Source organism: Vanessa atalanta, chromosome 10 (assembly GCF_905147765.1).
Source record: "Vanessa atalanta chromosome 10, ilVanAtal1.2, whole genome shotgun sequence".
Lineage (NCBI taxonomy): Eukaryota > Metazoa > Arthropoda > Insecta > Lepidoptera > Nymphalidae > Vanessa > Vanessa atalanta.
In genome coordinates, this window is record NC_061880.1 from 12,538,336 (window position 1) to 12,566,263 (window position 27,928).

The following is a 27,928-nucleotide window of genomic DNA, read 5'->3' on the forward strand; positions in this document are numbered from 1 at the left end:
TGTCCCTTGTGCCTGTAATAACACTCGCGCGCTCCACTTCAAACCGCAACACAACAATACCAAGAATTGCTGTTCAGCGGTAGACTGGCTTAAAAAAATCCTTACCATCAAGTAGGTAGTCTATGAGTATAACTTTTTTTTAAGAATATGTTTAATTAACTCTAAAAAATAGTAAAAATAAAAAAAAGATCCTTACTTTTCAACGATATATGGATAAAGAAAATAAAGAAAATGACATATCTATATTTTTTTTCTACAGAATAATGATTACCGACTGTGATTTATCTATAAGAGGTTAATATCTATCTACTGGCGAAGATTATTTATTATATATTAAAAAAATCGCATAAGTTTTATATATCTAGACACGCGGTAGCGTGTCAGCCAAGTTCTAGTAACAGAACTGGCTAGTAGCACCGTGTGTAATATTACACGAACCATTTGGAGCCACTTTTGACCTCCTCATAACTCAAAAACTATTTGACATAGATGTGTCAAATTTGGCTCATATATTGAGACTCGCGAGATACATATGTTTTCCAAATTTCATAAACGCATCTCAAATGGTTATTTAGATATTAACGTCTAAAATTCGTCATTTTTATCACTGACTGACCTATAGATCAAAACTATATCCTACTTCCAGGTGACCTAGAAAGTTGAAATTTGACATGCAGGTAGATAATTAGGCCAATATAAAGGAAAAAATCTGAAACTGGTAATTTTTTATCATTTTATTATAATTTTTCATTTTATTGGGTCTATAGGAACACTTATATACTTAGTTCCTGTAATAACTGTAATAATAAAAAAATTATGTAAGAACCAGCAATCAAAACTTATGACAGCCGGTCTTCATGTGGATTTTAAGGTCTTCACGTGTATATATAACAAGTTGAATACCACCCTTAAGTTTTTTAAATCCAAATATTTCCGTTTTAGTACTTATGAGTATAGCCGATTTTCGTATTTATTACGTTATTAACTAGCATTTAGCGCACATCAATGGTGCCAAATAATTATACTTAAAAAAAATAATAATAATAGGCATTTCGGTACACGGCGCGCGACGTGACGCCGGAGCAGCGGGTTAGGAGCGTTGCGATTAAACCTTACCGCGGACGTGTCTGAGCGAGTGGCAACCGCGCTCATAAGAATTATTTCAATACCTTCCGATGGAAACTGCCTAGTCTATTCGACTGCATATTTTTTGTTTGAGTATACTAGTATACAACAATAAAATAGGTTTCGTGAGATTGTAGTAGAGTATGTATATCGTAACTGGAATGATTTAAGTTTGTACTCTAGCGCTACAAACGGGCATCCTTATTGCTTGGAAGAACAGTATCGAGCAAGCATGCTGATGTCAGCAAAGGACTGATGAATGGGTCCAATGGAAAAATAGAGAAAGTACATTGAGGACGTCGATAACAGCAATAGCGCACGTAAAATAACAATTCAATTTAAACATAATTTAATTTGCGAACTAGAAGTCAAAACCAAGTTACAGATATTAAGTAATGTACATATATGTTCAAAGGAAATAATTCTCTATTTGCTTAGCATATTCTACTATTATACACAAATTACAAGGCCTTCGCCTTGACGGTGCTCTTTTCGACATAGGCTCCTCTATATTAAGTAAAGAGCAGGCTTACGTTGGCCTCTCTAGAGTTAAAACCTTAGATGGAGTACATCTTATCAATTTAGGTCCAATTCAAATCAAGACACAAGAGAGCTCTATTGTAGAGTACAATCGTCTGCGCACGTTATACCACCCCTACTTGGCCAAATTAAGTATAAACAGAAAACGCGTAAAAAAAAATCCGGACACTGAATGGACAATTCACTCGAACATTTCAGAGGTACCTACAAGAAAAATAAGAACGTATCAAAAAAAAGACAATTATACCCCGTAAACGTAGGAAAATAGAATAGCTAAACAAAAACCATTTGGTATTAATTTTGTTATTAATAAGTACCTATTAATAATTTATATACAAAAAGTAGTGATATCCCATCAAAAACATAAATGTAAAAATGAGAGCCAAGTTAAATATTATGATATATACCTTGGTTGTTGACTTCAACGACAAAAGAAGTGAGATCTAAATTTTTGCCAAGTTAAATAGCCCTTCTGAAATTTATTTATAACTACATAAAATAGCATTTCTTCTTATAACTTGGGATAATATATTGTTGCCTAAGGTCTGACTTGGCTAGTTCTTATATGTTTATAAACACAACTTGTAGTTTGTGTTTAAAATAACAAATTATAACTCAGAACATCTAAGAAGAATGGAGGACAGCTCAGTATTGCTTAGTTAGTATATACGTACATTAAGAGCTGCGATGGTCCATTCACTAGAAAACATGAATCTTAACCAGATATTGCGAGTTCATATCTAGACAAGTACCATTGAATATTTGCGTGCTTAATTTGTGTTTATAATTCATTTGTAAAGGCTTAGAACTTACGAAGGCTATAATATAATTCTTATATGAGAACTAGCCAAGTCAGACCTTAGGCAACAATATATTATCCCAAGTTATAAGAAGAAATGCTATTTTATGTAGTTATAAATAAATTTCAGAAGGGCTATTTAACTTGGCAAAAATTTAGATCTCACTTCTTTTGTCGTTGAAGTCAACAACCAAGGTATATATCATAATATTTAACTTGGCTCTCATTTTTACATTTATGTTTTTGATGGGATATTCACTTACAGATATAATATGGGAAAAAGTTTTAAGGAATGTTTTATTGAAATTGTCGTCGCGGTTAAGATGTTACGACAGTTTCACATTTTATATTTGGCTCCCGTCCAGATGGAGTCGGCTAAAAAATGTAGACCATCATAAAATGTAACGTCACAGACAAATTATATATGTTCATAGGGATGAGTAAGAATGGAGCAGTGGTAGGAACTTTTTTATTTTCTGGGTTGGTAGGGTTTTGTGCAAGTTTTCTCGGAAGTTACCATACATCAGATACTCTACCGCCACACAGTAATACAGGGCGATAAGGCTGGGAGTTAAGTATGTCTCAAATCAGGATACAAGCTTTCTATTTCAAATTTCTTCCAAATCCGTTTTACCGTTTTAATGCGATAGCATAAAAACCAAACGCTTCAAAACGCTTCAAATTAAAATATACTTTATTTAGGAAGACTGGCTCCTGCTCTTATAGATTCCACCTGGATCCTGACTGACAATAAACAAATGCCAACTTGCTTTCTTGGAAATAATAATCCTTGTTAAATAATAACATAAAATGAAAATGAACTAATTGGCAAAGTTAAAAATAACTGTAGATTTTTATTATAGAAACGAATACCTTACCCGTGGAGGGACTTATTGATTTTGCGAAGTTGGAAACTCCTCGTAGGTGTTCATAAGCTTATTTTTGCTTCTTGATCGTATTTGATATATTTCGTTCGTTTATTATTTATATAAAAATAATATCCGTCTATCAATTTATTTTAAAAACTTTTCATCATCATCTGCGCCATCAGTCCAGCGCTAGTCACATATGGCTCGCTACTGAACTCCATTTGATTCTTCTCCTCCAAATGCCGCTGTCTTACAAATATCATCGCTCCATCTAGCGACAGTCCGTCATATACTGCAACTCCACTCAAGAGCCACTCTCCTCCAAAGACCATGTAACCCGCCCACTGCCATTTCAGCTTGCTAATCCGTTAAACTATGTCGGTAATATTGGTTCTCTGACGAATAACTTCGTCTAATATAAAACTATCATCAAACTAATCATACCCATATGCTAGTGATCTGAATTGCGATTCAACGTGGAAATGCTACGAGCATTCCTGCCACCATTCCACGCGGTTATGATTTGTACAGTAACTATATTACATTTATATTTGTACATAATTAAGGGCACAATATAGGTACATTTCATTTATATAAATATCTTGAATTAGGTATATTATACCGTCTATCAATTATATCGATTATCAATTAAATATTTTTTGTTGTGTATTTGGTTTTTGCCCTCTGGTGGTTGGAATACTCATATAGTAAGATATTAATATAGTAACATTACTCTTCAATACGCTGAGTTTATTAAATTTTTTAACACCAGAAATCTTTTATTCCAGACTGAGCGTCACCGTTATACAGTGGGTTTATAAAAATTATATTATAAACATTGAGATTCTCTGTTCCGATCGAGTAACCGTTACCAATGAAAACCTCTCGTCTGAAATGTTTACTCAATACAATGGAATGGATTCAATATTTTATAAAATACATTCAATGATTAATTATTTACGAATTGTTTTTAACTTTTGTATTTTGTATTTTAACCGACTTCAAACAATAAAGTTCAGTTCGATTCTATTTTTGTTTTTTACCGCAGAACTCCTTCATTTACGACCCGATTCTTTTTTTGTTCAGAAGAATATACGTTACATTTGGTCCCAGTTAAATGGTCTGATATTTATTTGAAAAAATATACAAGTAAACTTTCATTTTTTTTTTGTTTTTACTTTATTAATGATCATCATCAGTGATGAATTATTTTATAGGAAATGGAGAGACTCATGATGAAAGTCACTCCAAGTCGTTGATATTGGCACAGTGGATCTTACTGATCTAGTGGCTAGCTTAGTAGCCTGCAAGGCTCGAGATCATTACTACAAATACCGGATTTCAACTCTAAACATTCAGATGTGTTTTATTGCAAATCATTTAACAGTATACAAATCTATCTATACTTAGACAATAACTCAGCCCTCCCCGCTTCGACTTCACGATCTTGTCTATCACTCGTTCGTTACGTCATCGGACAAAACCGCAGTGCATCGTATATATTTTTAAAAAATACAACGAAACGTCAACAGTCGTCGCAACGCAAAACAATGCACCCGTCTGTGTTACTCTAATTGGGTAGCTATCGTATGAATTTCACGCCGGTGTAAAAAAAAAACCAAAAACAAAATTCTTGTACTCAAAATTGGTCGGAAAACTACAAAATAATAAATGGAATTTTACATATAATATATCATTTTAAGTAAATAAAAACTGCAGCGATTTCGGCGAGCACCGGGTCAGGAGCTGGATTGTTTGGTTTTATGAATATTGCTGGGAAACCGCAGCGATACGCTTAATTTCAGTTTAGGGTGACCCCGCGGCTTCAACATTCAATTAATTTCGTTCATTCGGATTAATCACTCTTCACGTTCTTGTTTGAAATTTTGAATCTAATAAAAAAACAGGCTTCACGTCAAAATTATATAAGAACAATAAATGTTCTTGTAACGGAACTCTGATCATAGTTCCAGTAGTTTAGTTGCCATGGGTCCCATCTCAATGAAAGGAAGGAAGGCGGACGGGCAAACAGGTCACCTGATGGTAAGTGGTCACCGCCGCCCGTAGACGTTGACGCTGTAAGAAATAATAATCATTCCTTATATTACACCAATGCGCCACCAACAAAAGTTAGGTAAGTTAGGGATTACAAAAAAAAAACTTCTCATTTATTAGTAGACTAAATATTTATACCAGTTATTACCAGTTAATACACTGGTATACACTGGTAATTACTGGATAAATACTAAATAAATGTATGTATAAATAACTATATTTATACATTTACTTACAGATTTACTAAACAGTGATGATGATGATGTCGCCCTGACCGATTTCGATCACGGCGACAAACCTCAAGGGTAACCAGCCAACTACACAAGACATAGACAGTTCACAAGTGCGTGCTGCAAGTGCTGCCTTTCCCTGCGACCGGAAAGAGTTCAGGCGGCCAACCAACGGCCTTACGTGCTTTCCGAGGCACGAGAGTGTTCATACTTTCAACTTCCAGACCCCGGAATGTCACATTTTATCGGCCCGACCTTGGGATCGAACCCGGAACTGAGGCAGTCATTGTCTATACAATGATACTATGTATCTACTCTATACTTAAATATATAAATAAAGGCAATGACTATTTATTTATATATTTATAGTTAATTGAATACATTGTAAAATAAATAATACTTTGCATTGCATAGAAACAAACGAGTTAACCCGAGGGCTACAAAGCATTCTTCGTAAAGATCGATTGGGAATTTCGTTTCTTCTCCCAACAGGAAAATTCCATTTTACAAACGAAACTGGTAAAAGCGAACATAAATCAAAACACCTTGTAAGTAAACGAAGCGCAATAAATAAATAGCGCGACTCTCGGTACAAGAACATTCAAATAAAGAAGATATTAAAACTCTTCTATAGACAAATAGATAGATACTTATTGTACACCGCACACATAAGCAATACACACAAACATACAAGCGTACACGTTACAGCTGAAAATATTCGCTTTACGATCGATACAAATATTAACCGAATGAATGTAACTGATGGACAGTTCTACTAATTTTGTAAGGGTTAGGATACATTCCCAGATGTATTTTCGACGGAACCCCAATCGGATCGTAGTGTTAATTGGAAAGTAAAACGGTTATCACTAACGTTAAGATTTCGACTCGACTGCGATTAAGTAACAATTCGTTAATCCTATGTGTGAGTGTGTTTATTTCAATTGTTTATTTTTTTAGAGTGTGACGATAAAATTAGATTATTTTCTTCTTTGCATTTTTTTATAGTTTCAGGTATTTGATGTATTTATTCTAAACGAAATATAAGACTAAACTAAATATCCTTCTCCAGAACAAAGTCACTATGGTTCTACCACCAAACAGCAATACGAAGGGTGAGTGAGTTAGTATAACTAACAGGCACAAGTGATATACTATCTTAGTCGCCAAGGTTTGTCTTGCATTGGCGATGTAAGGAATAATTAATATTTCTTACAACGACCGTTGGGCCGTTGTTACGTTTAGGTAGTCTATTTACCATTTTGTTTCATAAAAAAGGTTTTCTCTTAAAAAAGGTATGGAGCTTATACCACCCTGCTATTCTAGTGGGAGATGGTGGATACATACGAAACACGATTTAATTTGACATACCGCATGATGTTTTTCTTCGCCGTGTACGAAATGAATTATAAACACGAATAGGATATCTCAAATCTCAGTGGCACATAATTAGATTTGAACCCGGGACTTTTGTCTTTTTTCTTGACCCGTCACGGTTCTTAATTCAGATTCATACGATATTACATATAAAATCCCTTTTAAATAAACTAATAATCTCACAGTAACGATATCTCGAAATTCATTATATTTTAACAGCGGCTTGTAATCTCTTGAAATAACATTTTTCTCATCTTCAATGTTAACAATTTTAATGAACTAACGAGCTATCCATTAGCATACAGTGAATAATTATCGCAAATCCTATCGAGCGGAGTAAAATAATAATCTTTCGTTAAAATTATATAACCATTTTTTTTTTCATTGTTTCGTCTTTCGTTTTAAAATTTTACAATACACTTAACTTTATTTGAACCGAGATGGTCCAGTCGTTACTAGTGTATCTTAACCGAAGACTGTGGATTCAAACCTGGGCAATAAACACTGAATTATTATGTTTATTATTCATATAAATGCCACACTGAATGATGGAAAATATGAAGAAACTTGCATGACATTGCACCATATGTGTATCCACCAAACCACATTGTAGCAGCGAGGTGGAATAAGCTCCAAACCTTATCCTCAAAAGGTAACCTTAGACCTTAGCTTTGGCGGAATGGCTTGTGCAACTCTGTCTGTGAAGGTACCACCCATTTATCATTTCTTCTATCACCAAAAACCAATACTTAGTATTATTAGGTACCAGTTAGAAGAATGAAGAGCCAGTGTCACTCCAGGCACAAGGAACGTAACATCTTTATTCACGACGTCAGCGGCACATTGGTTTTGTGAGAAATGGTAAATATTTTTTCTTGCAGCGCGAATGTCTTTGGGCGATGTCTATGGGGGACAAATTGTGCTTAGTGGTAAATGGGTGGTAAAAACACTATTTACTACTGGGCACATTTGTCCCCTACCTACTTCATAAAAAAGCATCGATGTCTTAACGGACGATGATTTAGTTTCAATACATCGCATAACTCAATTAGTGTCCTCGCAACTAGTGTCGAACGCGAACGTCGCCTCAAACATGTGTCGAGTTTATAACAACTCCTCAACTCGATAAGCTTGGAACTTTTTTAATTTAGAACTTATTCGCACTTGCGCTAAACAATAATTATCAAACTTAATTATCAACTATAGCTTTAACGATATTCTACGATATTATTCAGTATTGGTTCATTTCGTCATGGCTTCTCTATTCTATCTTCCCTCCGATGGTGCCAATCAGATGACATAAAAGATTTCAGGTGCAAGACAGACGACATTTCGAGCTATTTAGGCACAGAAGTGTATATTATTAGGCACTTCTAATTTTGACTCCGGGCTGCTGCTGAATCTTTTGACAGAAAAACCTAATAATCTTTTTATCCAGCCACTAGAACAACGAGGCAGTTAGTCGGTCCACACTATTTACAATAAATAGAAATACATTAATCAATTAACCGATCACAATTAATAGAATAATCGCAGGTAGTTAAAGACAAAATAATAAAATACCAAAATATGTTTTGATTTTTAATAGTTTTTATCTTGATTAAATTTGTAGTAACTAATTTAAAGAAAATAAGGATCATGCATGAAATTCTCTCAGTTAAGATTAAAGGTCAAGACGCCTAGTGGTTTCTGTACGTGTCTTTTTCGTGTTTCGCAGCGCATATTTGGCCCTAGGTCTTCCTAGCATTCTGCGGCCGTAGCCAATTTGTCCTTTCTTCACCATTCTTGATAGAAACACCCAAAAAATCTGCATCGGTTATTTAAACCAACTAGTGGTTCTGATTCGTCATTATACGGCTCTTATATTTCATCGACAGGAACCGATAGGCATGTTCAGTTACTTTATAACGTAACCTTAAACTTAGCTAAGTTAGAATAAAATGATGATTCTCTTCAAGTTTATACAACAAGATTCTATATTATAATGAAATAAATAAAGTTACATTAATATCAACGATACCAAATTCATTTTTCTTTAATAAATAACTTTATTATTTTTTTTTAAGTAAAGTATAATTGTTATCCTAAGTAATAAGTTAATGCTATAAATAGAAAATTAAGTTTGTTTGTTTGTTACGCTTCGACATCTTAACTACCCAACCGATCATGACGAATTTTAGCATTAATTACATTTACATTGCCCACTGTTACCTACTCTCCCAGCCCGAACATGGAATCCAGCGGTGCTGACGCGGATTTGAGATTGCAATTTTTAATTTTACTCTGGTTCATTTCAGCTCATCGTAATTAAAATGTATTATAGCAACATTGTTTGAATTGTAAATACGTAAATATATTCCGTATGATGACTATGTTATTTTACACTGGAATAACGTGTTTCCCCCACGTGGAATTGAGGGGGGTTAAGTGGGACACGCCAGTGCCCAGGACCCCTAGTGCTCCCGAGTACACCAGAGTGGGCGAAGTTTAAGCCGTCCCGTTGCCCAGGGTGCACCACTAGGAGGTAACTGACATGCACATGTATATATCGTCCTTGGTTAACCATGTAATTGTTCATAAATATATTTCATGGAACAAATATATTATTATTAATATTTAATTCTTGACTTCCAGGCAGGAGACATAACAAACATATATAATTGCATTTAACTAACATCACTGTATTTTTAGATGTTGAAAAAGGGTAACTACTGAGTTTCTTGCCGGCTCTTCTCGGTAGAATCTACATTCCGAACCGGTGGTAGCTTTACTTTAAATAGTTTGTTAAATGACGATTCAAAATTGCTTGTAAAAGCCTACTTGAATTAAGTATATTTAAATTTTGATTTTAATATAGAAAGGAGCGTAATATTACATTTGAACAACCTTCTGGCATGTTTTTCTCACATCTCGGTACTCGATAGGATCGTTTTATTCATGAAAACGTGTGACCGGCACAGGATAAATTTACGATCGTTTCCGAAGTGTGTAGTTCGATTCCCGATGCAAATTTTACTACCGAACAATAAAACCGACGACTTTCATAAAGTATTTTGTTATGGTTGCTCGCTGTTGCTGGAAGCTTTATAGCTCTTGTGTATTTTATCAAATAAGACAGGCGAGGTCTATGCATGTTTTCATATGTGGGTTTAGTGTCATAGATTATATTATATTATGAACACACCGAAATATCAAAAAAGCGAATATCTAAGCGGAGTTTGTTTTTGTTTATTTAATTATTTCTCTTTAGTTTCTTTTGCTTATTACTAGCGATTCACCCGGCTTCGCACACAAGGTAGATTAAGTTAAATTTATATTTAACGTCTCTTTATTTATTCATAGGTACACAAAAAAAAAATTAATTAAAATTACGGACTTGGACAATTTTGAACTAGATTATTTTCCTGAACATGTGTACACGGCTTGCTCATAGAATTATATTAATACAGTCAGATGTATTTTACATAATAATCAAAAATAATAAATTACACTGAGTAAATAAATGTAACATTAATAATTAAATTATCTAAATAACATTAATTATATAAGTGAAAACCGCACCAAAATCCGTTTAGTTAAGACGAAGTTAGCGGATATACGGAAAAAAACAGAAAACAACTTTGTATAATCCTATTTATATAGATTTATGAATGAAAAATGCATTTAATACTATAATAGACGGATAGCGGACGCTGTATAAGGACTTTTAAAAGATGCCTCGGCTTTTTTATACGCATTATTATTTTTAAAAATACCGCATCTTATTTCATTGTAAATGTCAGAATCGGGAAGTTTTTATTCAATTATAACCGAATCTATATGTCTGCCCATCCAGACGTCGTACGGGTGATATAATTTTTTTATTTAATACATTGTTGTCAAAAAAACTCCTGGATTTTAATCGCAGTACCACTGTACCAATTAAAACCATCCATCCACAAATTTCATCAAATCGCAATAACCTTTTAGGAGTTTAATTATCACTACAAACTTAAGGAGATCTTTTAATTCACTTTTGAACGAATAAATAGCAAAGGATATTATTATATATCTTTACTACCTGAACCTACTACTTACCCGTGCGAAATATACCTATGGCACACCCCATTTTACTCCGTCGTGTGTGGATGGATGGCGGATTAATAAAAAAAAGCCTATATAGCCTATATCCTTTTTCGCGGAACTCAAACTATTTCCACAACAAATTTCATCTAAATCGGTTCAGCGGTTTAAGCGTGATGAGGTAATAGACAGAGTTACTTTCGCATTTATAATATTCGTATAGATAATACATGTGCCCGTTAAAGTTAAGTGTCAGCATATGGGGCGAGATAATGCAAGCATTAAATTTATTATACATTAATACGCTACTACTGGAAGTTATACACCGAGCTCTTTATTGTTTTTAATATAGAATAAAATGTATAATAATAATATAGAATAAATTGTAATAGTATTGTTATTTTCAGATGTCCACGAAGATTTTTAGTGTTCATAATATATTTAATGTAATAAAATTATTTAATGTTACGTTTTAAAATGATTAATTTATATTAAAGAATGATGATGCCCATACTGAAATTTTGAATTTAAGGAGTACATTAGCAGCCTATAAATTTGCAACTGCTGGGCTGAGGCCTCCTCTCCCTTTGAGGAGAAGGGTTGGAGCATATTCCACCACGCTTCTCCAATGCGGGTTGGCGGAATACATGTGGCAAAATTTCGTTGAAATTAGACACATGCAGGTTTCCTCACGATGTTTTCCTTCGCCGCTGACCACGAGATGAATTATAAACAATTTTTAATTTTATTTCACTTATTTTTAAATTAAGCACATGAAAATTCAGTGGTTTGAACCCGAAATCATCGGTTAAGATGTACGCGTTCTAACCACTGGGCTATCTCGGCTCTCACACGCGTGTAAAACGCATAAATATAATATCTACACTATATTTATAAGATTAGTATATTAAATACAGAATTGGTTCAATCTGTTGGAAAGATTTAAAAAAAAACCATCTCTTTATTATAGTCTAAATTCTTAAGTTTAGGGGGATGCGTGATGACTATACTTTTATAGCCCGAAAAGCCTCGTGAATATTTATATTAGATACGACGAGTGAACATGTGTTGTAAGATTTTCACTTCCTAAATAATTCGTAACAAATCTACCATGCTCAAATATACCCTCATTTTGTTTAAATTAAAATTTCATGACACTCAGTACAGCACAGTACAGTTTTAAAATGAGACAGACAGTTTTGTATTACATTTAAAATATATATATAATATATTTAATTATCAACAGAACTCATTTTTCTTTACGAGTATGTCCGTCTTTTCCTTGAAATAGGTTGAAGGCTTTAGGCTTATGTTCACAGACCTCCCTCGAGCAGGCTATGTGAGAGTTACTTTATTGACGTTAAAAAAATCAAACTACGACCAACTCTATGAGAAGCTTTTAAAACGAATAGCAATTGAGCTATCCACTGTGTCCAAACTTTTCGGAGTGCAATTTGCTTGATACCCATTAAATGGTATTTCAGGTACGACAGATGACTAAGACATAAATGTCTAGACTAGAATTCTGAACTCGTGACAGTTCGACAGTTCAGTTTCACGTTTAAATTTGTATGAAGTCTGAATCATTATTTCATAGCCGTACTTGAAAATATATATATTTTTCAATTATATGATAGTTAGGCGAGCGGGTAAATGTACCACCTGATGGTGAGTGGTCACCACCATCTATAGACAGTAGCGCTGTAAGAAATATTTACCATTTGATACATTGACGAACATATTATATCCCTAGTGCCTTTAATTATACCTATGTATTGTAATCCTTATCAAGAAAATTATGTTAGGTACCTTGGACATTTAATATATTAAAATTGTCTTTTAAACAATAAAATTTAAATAAATAGTTTTTAAGATAACACTATTTCCAAAATAAGTGCGATATCGTTAGCCACGAAACGGATGGTCACATTAAGATTTTGACTTTGGCAGATAAAATTACCGAAAAATTGATCTCTAAGAAGCTACGGACACATTTTTAACTATGGTCCAAATTAGTATTCATATTTCTCATTTATGAAACTATTTAAACTAATTGAACAAGTTCACTCATTTTATTGGAAACTAGGACCCACGATGCTAAGGTGATCCTTATGCTGCTGAGCACGAAGTAATTTTTACGAACAAGTTAATTAGATGCCACTTACAAACATGATTTGCTTGTAATATTCTATTGTGCTATATAAAAAAGTTAGCGAATCTTGCCATCGCGATGTAGAAATGTCATCGATTTGAAATAACGCCATCTAGTATTCGGAAGTAGCAATAAATATATTAACTAACGTGTACACTAATAAATAAATAAACGTTTAAAAATAGTTAAGGTTCCTCAATATTTCCTTGCTGAGCACACTTCTCATTTTCTTCATATATTCAAATACATATTACATTGAACTCTTCAAGTGACGAGTATTTAAAATTTAAATTATAGTTCGGGTCATTCAGGGTCGCGCTGTAACTCTAACAAATATGATGTCGGAGGTGACCCGTCTACATTGTGAGTGAGCACTAATATTCCCGCAGTTCATTCATCGAAAGCCAGTGTTGCGTGAAAAAGAGCTGAATGCGCCGTTCCGGTCGAATAACCAACACCAATGAAAGCCTCTCGATTGAAATGTTTATCCAAACACAATAGAGTATGTGGATTAATTTTTTTTTTTATAGAAAACGAATTTTCTACTAAGTGCCTTTTACAATACATTTAAAATTTACGGAATATTATTTTTTCAAAAATCGAAACGCTTGTATATTTGAAATCTAAACAAATCGAAATAATGCTTTGACAAATTATGTTTTCTTTTATTAAAATAAATAACGTCCTGTAAATCTCCCATGCCTGGACTAAGGTCTCCCCTCCTGGAAAAGCTGGGGCTTATTCCACCACATCCAAGCCAAGAAGATTTTCTCACATTTTCCTTAACCGACGAATATCACTACACAGTATAAAACAAAGTCGCTTCCCGCTTTCTGTCTATCCCATATGTCTTTAAAACTACGCAACGGATTTTGATGCAGTTTTTTTTAATTGATAGGGTGATTCAAGAGAAAGGTTTATATATATATATATACAGTATTTTTATGTATTATATATTACCATATATTATTTATATATTATTTTAAGCTAAAAAAAAGTCAGTGTGGACCACGTCTTCCAAGAAGACGACAAACTCGCGAAGTCCAGCGAAGATCTGCTGATGTTTAGTAAAAATATAAAATAACGCCACAATTTATAAAAATAAAATGTAAAAAAAGCCCGTGGATGTTGTATATTAAATAAATAAAAAAAAAGGTTTATATATATAATACATGCATAATATTGTAGAGGAACACTGATAATTTTAAAGATTTCTAATGTGATGTCGTAAAGAAACATTTTTTTGCGTATACATTGCAAACGCCGGCTGAGCCATACGAGATTGATCAAATATTTTGATACTACAGTATTGTACACCTTAGAAAAGTCTACAAAAAATTCTATGATGGTAAATGTCTTATTGTCCTATATCTTACCCACAATAACCTTTTTTTTTTACGAGAATTAATGGCATATATATTACATTAATCCTTATAACATTAGGTACAGCCCTACAGCAAGTAATTTTAATGGATATTTACGAAGATATTACAGATTTAAAACGCACGGACATAGCGTCAAAATCTCTAATGGCAAAAAAGCTGTCACCTTGTATATTAAGACATTCTGTAGTATATTTAGTATCAACATTTCACCCGTGCGAAGCCGGGACGGGTCGCTAGTTGAATTATAAATACAAATTAATCAGACGAAATTAATGGTGATAACTCGGATTTGAACTCGGAGTCTCGTTTAATATTCACATGTTATTGTCACTAGGCACGCCTACATCAGTACATTAAGTATCGGTTATATAATTGCTATTTCAAAAGATCGTAACGTCTGTTTTACGTTATTAAAAATAGATGACTGACAAAAAGCCGTTCTAATGAAAAGTAAAAAACGACGATGTCCAAGCGAGTTTCCGGTCAATAAGTGAACACTCCGGTCGGGAAGAAGATACTCGAACACCTAATTTCCTGATTTCTTTGCTTCTCCCCTCGTAATTAACTCGCTTATTGGTTTAAGTCGTTTAACCGACGGACTTTATGTCATGACACTTAGGTTTATACTTTCTGAGTACTTTTTTATAATGGTTAAGCCTTTATTAATAAAATTAGTACTTTATTATAATATTTTAATGGATGTTAGTATTTTATTATAGTTTCAGGATTTAGTATTTTGTCTTTGCCACTTTTATGGCTATAAAGACGTTTCATTTAATTGGGTGAATATGAAGTGAATAGGAGATAATACCCTCACTCATCTTTTCTCAAAATGTTTTCCTTCAACACCGTGCTTCAGGATACACTTAAAATCCACGTGTAAACATTTGCAATTTCTGAACTCTGAACTAGTGAGAATTTGAGAGAATAATCTAATAAATTTTATTGTCCCTTCCTGATTTTTGAACTCAGGACGTGAACATTGATCAGCAACCTTCTAAACTACTTACTAAACGAGGAAGCAAGCGTAGATTTTATATAATAACACGTTTAACTGTGGATTAATAACATCACCCCCGTTATTTCCTAATAGAAACGCTATTAATCTTATCAAAGACATAACTAGCACTCACTATTAATCAATATAAAAATCAATTTCATTCGATTAATGATGAAACTTTAAAGTTGTAATAAGTCGACTTGAAAAGCCGACCATTGGTCCACTAAGTCTCCTCTCCATTTGAGAAGTTAACTGAAAGGAAATTGCAAGAAAATGGAACAAGGAACCAAAGTTCCAATTCAATTAGATGAATATCTCTAGAACAGATACGACACATGCAAAGACACATCATACGCCTATCTATACTTAATGCGACATAAACGGCAATATCGCTTGATTGCATAAAATTATAGGTTAGATTTTTACATTGGTTGCTATAAATTTTAGCTATATACATACAACGCTTCCCTGAAAATAGAGTCTTGACGGACAGACGGACAACGAAGTAGTTTTATGAAAGTTCCCCTTTCGATGTGCGGAGCCCTAATAAAGTCATTCATTTATGTAGAGGTAATTATTTAATTGATTTACTATTTATTAATTGAAGTGAGACTTGAAGTAATTTGTGTGAAACTTGATTTTTGAACGAAGGATTGTGTGAAAGGTAAGGATCAATGACGCGTGATAGTTTTAGCTCTCTTGCAACGACGCCACCGACAAGTAAGTGTTCCTGTGATCTCTGATATTAAAATACTTTGATTAATTCCCTAAAAAGTTATTTCATTTAACCAATACTTACTTTATTTATATGAGCAAATATAAACAATGGTTGAAATTATTACAAAAAAAATGGAATGTCTTTATTTTTGTCCTCTATTCGTTCCAAAACTATACATCCGATTGTGATGAAAGATTAGTGAAGTGTTCCGCGTATGCCAACTGAGGCTCTGGCACAGAAAAAAAGGAAAGCAATTTAAACATTTTTCTTTGTACAACGCCGTCTCGGTAGGTTGGTAACATTCATCAAATATACTACCGCCACACAGAAATACTTTGTAATGTTGTGTTCCGGTTTAAATGGTGAGTGAGGGTATGATGTATGGAATGCTTAATATATCCTAGAGCGCCAATGTCTCTGGGTGGATCGACCACTTACCATCAGTTGGCCTATTAGCCCGTCCGCCTACCTATCACAGGAAACAAAACGTAGACCTTAATTCAATTTAAGCTAGTTTTACTATAAAAAAATGTCTGACCTTTGAACCCATATGATCCAATTATTAAATGCTAATTCTATGATTTATACACAAAAATTGTACGCGATATTAATTAAACCGAATGACGAAATTTGAATCAATTGTTCTTTTAATTCATTGTAACGTTAAATCATAGAACTTCGACAATAAATTCGTAGCGGCTCTTGTTACGGTCGCCCAAAGTATCTCATGCAAATTAAATAACTTAATTTGTAGCAATCAACCATCCGAAAATGTTTTGGATATTTGCAATATTTTTTATTTATATTTCCAGTCAATGTTCATTCACTGTTTTACTGTACTGTAGTACTTGTTTAATTTAATTAAGACATCGATATTTTTGTTACAAGCAATAAGGGCTTGAATACATATTGTATTCCAATAAATAAAACATTATATAACATACCGATTAACTGATATACGTTAAAATAGAATAATCCCATTGAAATAATATAATATTTAATGTAACATCTTATTAGAAATGTTTTTCTCAATCCTATCAGCGAAGTGTTTGTATTACAAAATAATAGACACGTGGGCGAAGGAACAAACGACAGCTTGTTAAACACAAACATTTCACTCGAATCGAATCGAAATATACTTTATTCGAGTAGGCTTTTACAAGCAATTTTGAATTGTAATTTTTCAGAATTGTATTAAGTCAAAAGTTATCGGTTCGGAATGTAGAAGTAACTCAGTAGTTACTCGTTTCTAACATCTGAAATACAAAGTCGAAGTTAAAAATTTCTTTTTCAATATAGAAGTGATATACTTGCTTATTGGTTGTCAAAAGTCTACCACCGGCTTGGATACAAATAAATTGTGCTTGCTGCAAGATCGTAGGAGGTCGTTGCTGGATGCTTGTAAGATTGTAGGAGGCCTGCCCACGCTGCGTCTCTCGATTTAAAAAAGGTTGCGGGCTGCCCTAGATTGGGATGGTGAGCGTCCTATGGGGGCGGCCTTCGTTCAGCAGTGGACGGCAAAAGGCTGAAAAAAATAAATGAAATCCAACAACAAAATACACAAGAAATATATTTAAAGCTTATACACAACATTTACTTACGAGCACAAAAGTTTGTGCGATTGATCGACCAAATTTTTGGATCTGGCAGTCCTAATTCAAAACATATTTTTGTATTAGATAGCCCATTAGTTGGGACCTCTCCCAGTATACAATACTGCTATGATCCACGTGACGCTATAATTTTTAAAGAAAATGAAATGGCGCAGAGTAGCTAATTTAAAATAAACTTATTTTTCACTATCGATTTCACGCGATTATTCGCGAAAAATAGCGTCTTTTCTAGCAAGATATCGAGCTAGTTCCATAGCTTTAAAAGTAAATCCGCGGAGTTTCTTGCACCGTTTCTTCTCAGGTCAGAGTATTTTCTTTTTCTTTCCAGTGGTAGTGTTTAATTTGATAATCAATAAGTAAGTATACTTCTATATTGATTAAAGAATTTGATTTGATTTGATTTAAACGATAGCGATAGAATATGCGATGAGTTGGTTATACCTGGAGACGTTACAAAGCCCAGCAAGTTATTTTTATCAAATACAATTGTACAATCTCTACAAACGAGTGGTCCGTGACTTTCGTGTTTCACGTTCTTTAATTTGAGTAACGATATTATCGATGTGCATGTTCAAGTTGAGAGCCGAGATGGCCCAGTGGTTAGAACGCGTGCATCTTAACCGATGATTGCAGGTTCGAACCCAACAAACACAACTAAATTTTGATGTGTTTAATTTGTCTTTATAATTCATCTCTTGCTCGGCGGTGAAGGATAACTTCCTGCATGTGTCTAATTTCACTGTATCCACCAACCCGAATTGGAGCAGGCTTGGTGGAATATGCTTGGTGGGAAATTTACAGGCTGTTAATGTATATGGTATGTTCAAGTTTTCATAAATATTCTACGCTATCTGGAATAAACTATGCCATTGTAGTCACACGGTAACCGCTACATTTGTTTTGCATAAACGCAGCGGCAAGCAACCTGTTGTGAATATTTTTAATTAAGTGTGGAGACCGTAGCGCTCGGTTATTTCTTATTCTACCTTTGATATCGCTTTGATATTACTAGTTTCTTTCATGTTCAGCGGTTTCTGCAAGCGCTCGTTGCGGTTGTTTTTTCTCCTATACACAATTGCCTTTCATAGACGTGTAAAATACAAACAGTTGATTTATTTATATATCAAAAGAATATATTATTGACAATCTTTTTTTTTAACATGGTTTTGAAAGCATCCTGACCTGTTTAAGGTAAGGGTTTTTTTTTTGTCTTACCATCGTGCTGTTCTATTGCGGCTTGTTGGATACACGTGGCAGTCTCATTCGCTACGTGTACCTCACGATGTTTTCATTCACTGAAGATCACGAGATTGATGTATTATATACAAAATATAATGGGGGAATTTTAATAGTAATTACTCACAAAAAGATCCCAAAACAACAAATATACGATGATTATAAGAAGATGTTTTTAGAGGTTTACAATTGTTATGTTTGTATTGAGCCTTAAGCCGTATCTTTGTCTAAGTTTGTATTACTTCAGTTTTTATTATTAATTTAAGAGTGTAATGCTTTTTTATTTTTATTCAATAGTGTTTTAAATATCTGTAGTGGTGTATCACACTGCATCGGTTCGTGTACTTTTGATTGCATTGTTTTTGTTAATATGCTGATGGTGTTACAAACGATAAAAGACCTCCTTGTTAGCCATTCTCAATGCAAAACGAAGTAAACCGTCTGTTCATTCACTCTCATAATCCGGTCTGACAGGAAATCTAACAAGACTGGAAACAGATCAAGCTCAAGACTAACGGCTTTAAGAGCTCTCCAAGGCACGGAAGTATAAGCCCCGGACTGCTCCTGAAAATTACTTGACGGTAAAACTCATTATTTATTTATTTGACCGATCCGGTAATTGGACCTAGGGCTTCGGGTTCTGTACCTTTATAAGCTAGCAACTTGTCTAGGCCAATACGCCAGTTATGATCTTCATCAATATAATTATAATAATATGCTTTATTCATAAAAAATATTTACAGATAAAAATGAGTTCCCTGGTTTTTGTGATAAGCAAAAGCCTGTGCCATAACGAATCAGTGTGCTCTTCCATTATTTACTTCTTAAAGCTAAATTATACATATGAGAACTTAAGCAAATTACACATAATGAAATAAAAACAATGAAAGATAAGGAGTTTTTTTTTTTAAGTTGAATATAAAAAAATATTTTAGCGTCACAGACCTAGTAACAGGTTCTTAAGGTATGGGAAAGACCTTTAACTTGGACTCATGGGACCATTTAAAAACTACAAATAAATCTCAGACATATACCAAACACCATGTACCTTATAAAATTTTCTTTTTGGATCAAAACTGAAATACTAAACAATTCTTAAATATTTATGAATACGATTTGAGATCACGTTGAACTAAATACAAATCAGATAAATTTTTATAACATTTTAATTTAATCTCTATTAGATTTTTTTAAATATCGTCTCAGAGGGAATTATTAATTTGAAGCCGGTTTACGGCTCGTTGATTTATATTATCAGATTAATCTTAGTTCATTACAAATAATTCAGAGAAATGGAAAATAAAATGTATTCATTACAAGTAAAATATGATTTTATGAATATTAGATAAAAAAATACCTTTGAGCGAAAATATGATTCGCTTAATGACTATCAATATGTGCGGGCGCCACTTGCTAAATAAAATTTGAATAAATTATACCCATAAGAAAACCTACCATACATTCCTGTATAATTTAATCGTTAGATAATGTAAACTTTTAACCGACTTTAAGTAATATTCTGATAAAATTTGTTATGAATAAAATTTGAGACCATTAAGTCTTGTCTTTTTTCTACCTTATGGGTGGCCATTTTTTCAAACATGGCAAGAGGAACCTCAAAAAAACAATCCTCCACCACGTTTGTATGTCACAAAAAAACTACCGATCGTATGCAAATAAAGTTTTCGCCGTTTAATCGATCAGTGGTCAGTTATTTTACTGATTCTAACAATAATTACTATAAAGCAGCACTATTGCTAATAACGAACCAACTACTGAATTGAGATGATTTGAAAACACTCTTACAATTTCTCAACATCTCATATTAACAAAATACATTTAATTATTTCAATTCAACAAAACGAAGGCAATCGAACCTGAAACACGACGATAAGTATGCACTTCGCAATTCTAAAATAATTTCTCAAGAAGTGGCAACGTTCGTGATGTTGAACAGTTACGGCGATTCGATTTACGAGGTCGTGATAAGTGACCGAAAGTCATGGATTGGCGTGGAACTTTCCTAAGCCCTCAAGAATAAATATAAATTTACTATCACGGTCTTACTTCACTGCAAATTAAAATATAACAACATTTTTAAGTTTAAGCCTTACAGTTCGTCATGATGTTTTCCTTTACCACCAAGCTTATAATGAATTATTATAAATACCATTTAACCACAAGATTAACATGATTCGGTAACACGGTTACGGTAACACTTGCACGGATATGAACCCGCCACTGCACTACCTCCCAATTCCTTTATACATTTAGGTTGGAGGACGAGCGAATGTGTCTGTTACCTGTTGATAAGTGGAACCACCGCTCATAGACGATGGCGTAAGAAATTTTAACAATTCCTTACATCGCCAATGCGCCACCAAACTTGGGAACTAAGTTTTGTAACTTGAACCTGGAGTTACACTAGCTCACTCACCCTTAGTTTGTTTAACCTACCCACATGGTCTCACACAAAGCCCTACCACCATGTAAAGTATCATCTCCTTTCCTAAGATGTCATTAATTTAATTAACAGCTATTAGTTCAAAAATCAATTTATTAGAGCGTTTAGTTAGACGAAAAAAAAAACATCCGCACATACCTACATATAATGGATTATTGACCGCTCGATAATATTGATTGATTACAAATATCGTTAATATTAAAAGTCTAAAATCAGTTCGTAATCGTCATTCAATAAAAAAATCCTTTATAAATATAAATCGCGAGCGTATATTGGAATTGCGCATAGTCTAATTGAATATAAACAAATTATGAACGAATATATGTAGCATGAATCATTTTAATCTTTCAGATAGCGTCTATCGAAAAAAGTCGCAACGATGCCCCGGATATTGGAGGCCAGGGGCGGCGGAAGAGCGACGCCATAACCGTAACTCACGGCTGGCTGCAGTGACGTCACGTGCTCGCTATTTATGCGCCAGCGCGCGATTGATTACTACGAAATATCTAAACGCATTTTAAACAAATTGTAACTTTTTAATATTATATAATAAGCAAAGGTACTATTTCAGATATTAATTTCACAAAAAAATAATATAATATTAAGTAAGATGAATGCAAATGAAACATATATAATGTATTTTATATTTTATTATATGAACATAAAAAAAGGTTTTTAAACATGGTACTTTAAGAAGATATCACAAAACATTTCATATGATGATACATAATCATATTGACAGACCGAAAATCAAAACTCCATTCTTACATGTACTCTATCTCTGCATGTGATCACAGTGATCATAATGAGGGGGGTAATGGGGAGGGGGTGGATACTGATGTGGCGGATACGGCTGCGGGTGTGGATGTGGATAGTGCTGCGGAGGGTAGCCACCTGGTGGTAGACTGTATGGTGGTGGCTGCCATTGCTGCATGTGAGGTGGCTCGCGCGGCAAGTCCCGATAGTAACAGTGGGGGAGACAGGGACCCCCACGACACTGAGGCCCACAAGGCAGCTTGTACATTTCTAAACAACACAAAAAGACCATTATTATTATTTTTTTATTTATACACAAAAACAATCCTTTATCAAAACAAGCCAAGTAACATAAAACTGTTATTGATTAAAACCATAAATAAATCAACAATATATACCTTTAGTGTAAATAGAACTATCAATACAAAAGTGAATTACAATTGACTTCACAAATGTACAAAAAGCACTGAATTCTGATAGAGGTGACGAGTTTGTTTTATTGATAGCAATGTTATCTCAGCTACGATTAGGGATTGATAAGATATAAAAAAACATTTGGCATGCTTAATACAAATAATGTATTTATATACTTGGATATATTTAAAAATCAAAATACTGCATTTAGAGGCAAATAAATACATTGGTATTTTATTAAAAATAGAAGCTATGAGCTTGCTGAAATAGCCGAGATAGGCCGAAAAATGTCATCGGATTTATTCTTTTGTCACCAATTATTGCTTAGAGTTAATATATTTATATTTTTCTTTGAAAGAGTACTTTTATGATTAACAGATCACACTTTCATAATGTTTAGTTTTTATTTTACAATTCTAATTGTGATCAGTATTCTGTGATTCTTCTTGAGCCAACCGTTATCTGAAGATAACATTGATCTAATTCTGTATTTGTTTCGTATCAAGAATATTTATGGTATCTAATAATATCCAAAAGAGAACAAAACATATTTTAATATTGATAACATGCAACACAAACATATTACAAATCACATATGATATGCGACGATTGTCACAAAGGAATTAAATCGGTTAGTAATTATTTATGAATCATTAAATGAATCAGCTTAATTTACTATTATTTCAAAATAATTCGCCGACTTTCTTGGATTTTCATACGTAATAATAATAATTACTTGTAAATTGTTTAAATACGAATTATTCACGATAAGGATTAAAAGTACAAATAAAAAAATAATTGCTGTTGTAAAAATGACTGGCAAGAATATTAGGATTTTCCCGTTGAAATGCAATTCCGATTCTCTGGACAAAAAATGAACCAGCCCTCCTGTCACCAGCGAAGGTAACAAGACGATGTGTTATACGTTCATAGCCTCATAACTGACAATAATTATTTATTTATTTTATAAATTGAAAATATACCGTATTACCTAAGGAATATAAATAAAAAATAATATTAATACCAATAAATATTGGTATTAATATTTAATATTTTATTGACATAATAATGGGTGTAAATAGGTGATGGAATTGATGGCGAAAGGATGGTGGCGGCAACAAAGGGAGCCCATTGCACAGAACTATCATAAATCAATGCACACCTTGGGAAGGAAATGAGCCTCCAGGCTGTTTCAAATAACTAAAATATAATTATCATTGTACATGGAAAATGGTTAAAAAAAAATAAATATATATCCCGCTGAGTTTCTTTCGCCGGTTCTTCTCAGGTCCGAGGTGCTAAATTCCGAACCGGTGGTAGATTTTTGACAATCAATAAGCAAGTGTAAACACTTCTATATTGAATAAAGATTTTTGACTTTGACTTTGAATGGAACAGCAATCAGAGAAGACTCGTGTTCAGGTGCAAAACCAAAGACTTTACGTACTTTCTCAGAAGTGAAACTAAAAACAATGGCAACTTGGTGCTGGTACTGGGAATTATTCGACAGAAAAATCAATTTTAAGTATTTTTGGGACTTGAGATGTTCTGCCGTGTAAACTTATAGTCCAACGAAGCAGGCATCCTATTAAATGGCTGAAACAACAAATAATTAACCCATTTCTAATTTGTTTACGATCAAAACACAATGAACGTTGATTACGTATGTGGTTTAATTATTCATGGACACTTAAAATCGATTCTGGGGGGAATGTAATTAAAATCAAATCTATTGTGAAATATTAATTACAAAAGTATTTAATTCCAATCAATTATTATATCGTAAGGTAAGCAAATCTATTATTTTTTTTTCTATATTGTTGAAGCTAAAGCTTTTAATATGTATATTTTAAAAACGTATAAGCAAACTTTCATAATTCTAGCATAATGTAAATATAATTTATTATTATTATTAGCTTATTTTATTTTAATGTTTTTAAATTTCAGTTTTTTTATTTATAACGCACTTTAAATAAGAGGGTAGCTGTGTTTCCTATACTTGAAGAAGCTTATACATAGTAATATAAATCTCTACATTTTTATTGTAAGTTAGCAATACATTTTCTGTTGGAGATTCCAATAAGTGCAATGTAAAAACATGAGACATTAAAGAAACTTTTCCAAAACAAAAATAATAAAGAAATTGTGTAAGCATAAATCCAATTTTATTAAAATCTTGTAACAAGCAGTGCATTGCAAACAAAACGGCTAATAAAATTGAAGCCCGAGAATCAATTGAGCATTCAGCTTCATCTTCGAACAAGGAAACTCCATTTTCCAAACACAAAACTGAGAAAAGACGACGCAAACCTAAATACCTTGTAAGTAAACGGAGCGCGATAAGTAAATACAATTTTCTCCTTTGAGAAATTTTGAAAACAAACGGACGATGAAAACTCTAAACAATCACTAAACTGATACTATTCGGAGTTTTTAAAGTGTCTGTGGTATTTTCATTTAAATAAATACGATTTTTGAATTCAATTATTTCAAGAATTGAATTGAAGAATGTGTCGACCTCCGTGGTCGAGTAGTGTGTACACCGGTTTTCATGGGTACGCCTACTCCGAGGTCCCGGGTTCGATTCCCGGCCGAGTCGATGTAGAAAAAGTTCATTAGCTTTCTATGTTGTCTTGGGTCTGGATGTTTGTGGTACCGTCGTTACTTCTGATATCCATAACACAAGTGCTTAAGCTACTTACATTGGGATCAGAGTAATGTATGTGATGTTGTCCAATTTTAAAAAAAATAAAAAAAGAATTCAATAAAAAATTATAAGGTCCGTACATTCTTATTAGCGTACATAACACCTGGGAACCTTCAAGAAAGTAACCCACACATTTCTTAAAAGCCGGCAACGCACCGGTAAGCCCCTCGGTAGCTTTCCATTAGGTGAGCCTCCTGTTCTAATGCCACGCTATTCGGGAGATCGAAATCATTCGATTTAAAAAAAATGTAGACAGAATATATTATAGAAAAGTTTCGCTTAATGATAAGAGCTCTTCCTGCCAACCTTAGAGAGAGTATGAACGTGTATCTGTGTGTATAAATTATCTGTTATTATTATATCTGTGGCTCTATAGACATCTTGATGTGTATCTTATCTATAATTTGTATATTCTTTCGTGTATATTTTTTACCAGATAGCATCACAATTTATCGAAGTATGGGGATATTTCTAACTTAGGTCATAATACATTATCACAGCCCATCACAGCAATAAATAATACCATTGGGACTCTACATCGTACACCTATTTGGAATACATAACAATCTCACACACAGTCATTTAAATATTTTTTTGTCTTATTAAAATTATTAAACAGAAACACAATGCACACAAACTTACAATATAAAATCATATATTCGTATGTATATGATACGTACGTATATACAAAGAACTGTATGTATTTAGCGATTTAAATACGACGCTGAAATGTGTTTAGGTATAAAAGTTACAACTGTCCACAACTGCCTGGTGGACTCGTGGCTAACTCAAAGCATTTACGGAGTTTCCAGGTTCCAATCCCGGATCAGGCTAGTTAAAGTTATTGGGTCTTTCTAGAAAGTAATTTTCAATATTCAGAAAGCATTTTAATTTTTACTTAAAATTCTAACGTGTTGGCCTTGCCATTGATACTTCGCTTTATTATTTTAATTTGGTTTAATACTTTGATCTGCCAGCATTCTTTAGTCCTCACACATTTAAAATTTTACTTTGTAATGAAATAAATAATATAAATATAGACAACATCACACACATTACTCTGATCCCAATGTAAGTAGCTAACGCACTTGATATTATGTGTAGGCGGTACTTACCTAGATGGGGTTACACAAAGCTCTGCCTCCAAGAAAGACAGATAGCGCTTGAAACTTTTGGTCTTACAGTTGTCTGTACGGTGATGAAATACCTCAACATGTTTATAGATTCTAACTTAAGCAAGCACATTAAGTTTTCATGTACTTAATATATGTTTACAGATTATCTCGTATTCAACGGAAAAAAACATCGTGCATCCTACATATCTCGGATCCCCATGAATAATCCACCCGCACTTTAGAAGCGTGGTGGAATAAGATCTGAAACTTTACAAGGAAATGAGACCTTCGACATTTAGAATCCTTTTTTGTACTTTTTTATTTAGCTTTATAACTTCCATGTACTAGTCTAGACTATATATATGTTTATTTTGTATCTTATATAAGATACAAGTATCAAAATGGCGTATCAGCGTAAGTCCACTATCAACATTTATCAACATTTATTGTTTTTTTTTATGGCATTGGTTAGCGGACGACCATATGGGCCACCTGATGGTAATTGGTCACCACCGCCCATAGACAAGGGCGTTATAAGAAATAGTAACCATTCCTTACATCACCAATGCACCACCAACCTTGGGAACTAAGATGTTATGTCCCTTGTGCCAGTGATTATACTGGCTCACTCACCCTTCTAACCGGAACACAACAATACAGAGTACTGTTATTTGACGGTAGAATATCTGATGAGTGGGTGGTACCTACCCAGACGGGCTTACACAAAGCCCTACCACCAAGTAAATGATTCTAACAGAATCACACTACAGACATCTTTTGAGAATTACCCAAACTGAACCAACGAGATACTCACACATACACAGGAACATGTGTGCAAACATATATTCATCAACAATACCTTTTTAAAGATAAGATAAAATCCATAATAACCTACCAAAGGTTTTTCCAATTAATCACGAGCTCTCAACGTATCTACGATATCGATACTGTGATAAAATTTTAATCAATAAAACAAACACGCGAACCAAAAAACCTGACAGTATTGAACGTATGATAATCAAGCAAGTGTGATTTAATTTTCATCATTAAATTCGTGTTTGCGAAGTCAATTACAGGTAATATAGCCTTTTTATAGTGTCATTTGTTGGGCTCATTTACCCTATATTCCAGTGACAGATGTATTTTATGTAATTGCTAGGCCGATGGGAAAATCGGCAATCCGATGGTAAGTGATCACCAGCGTCAAATAATAACAAACCCTTACATTACACGAATGTGCCATCAACGACGGTGGATGTTATGTCCCTTGTGCCTATAACCAATAGTTCTACCGTTACTTTTAGGGCTTTG

The 27,928-nt window shown here is 33.5% G+C and overlaps 1 long non-coding RNA gene across 1 annotated transcript; it reads right to left on the reverse strand.

Moving 5' to 3' along the window:
* Nucleotides 1-22,305: 22,305 nt before the first annotated feature.
* Nucleotides 22,306-22,865, reverse strand: LOC125066949. The gene is made up of 2 exons (XR_007119699.1): nt 22,780-22,865; nt 22,306-22,651 (listed from the first exon to the last, which is right to left on the reverse strand). It is a non-coding gene; the product is annotated as an uncharacterized LOC125066949 (long non-coding RNA).
* Between the last annotated feature and the right edge of the window lie 5,063 nt (nt 22,866-27,928).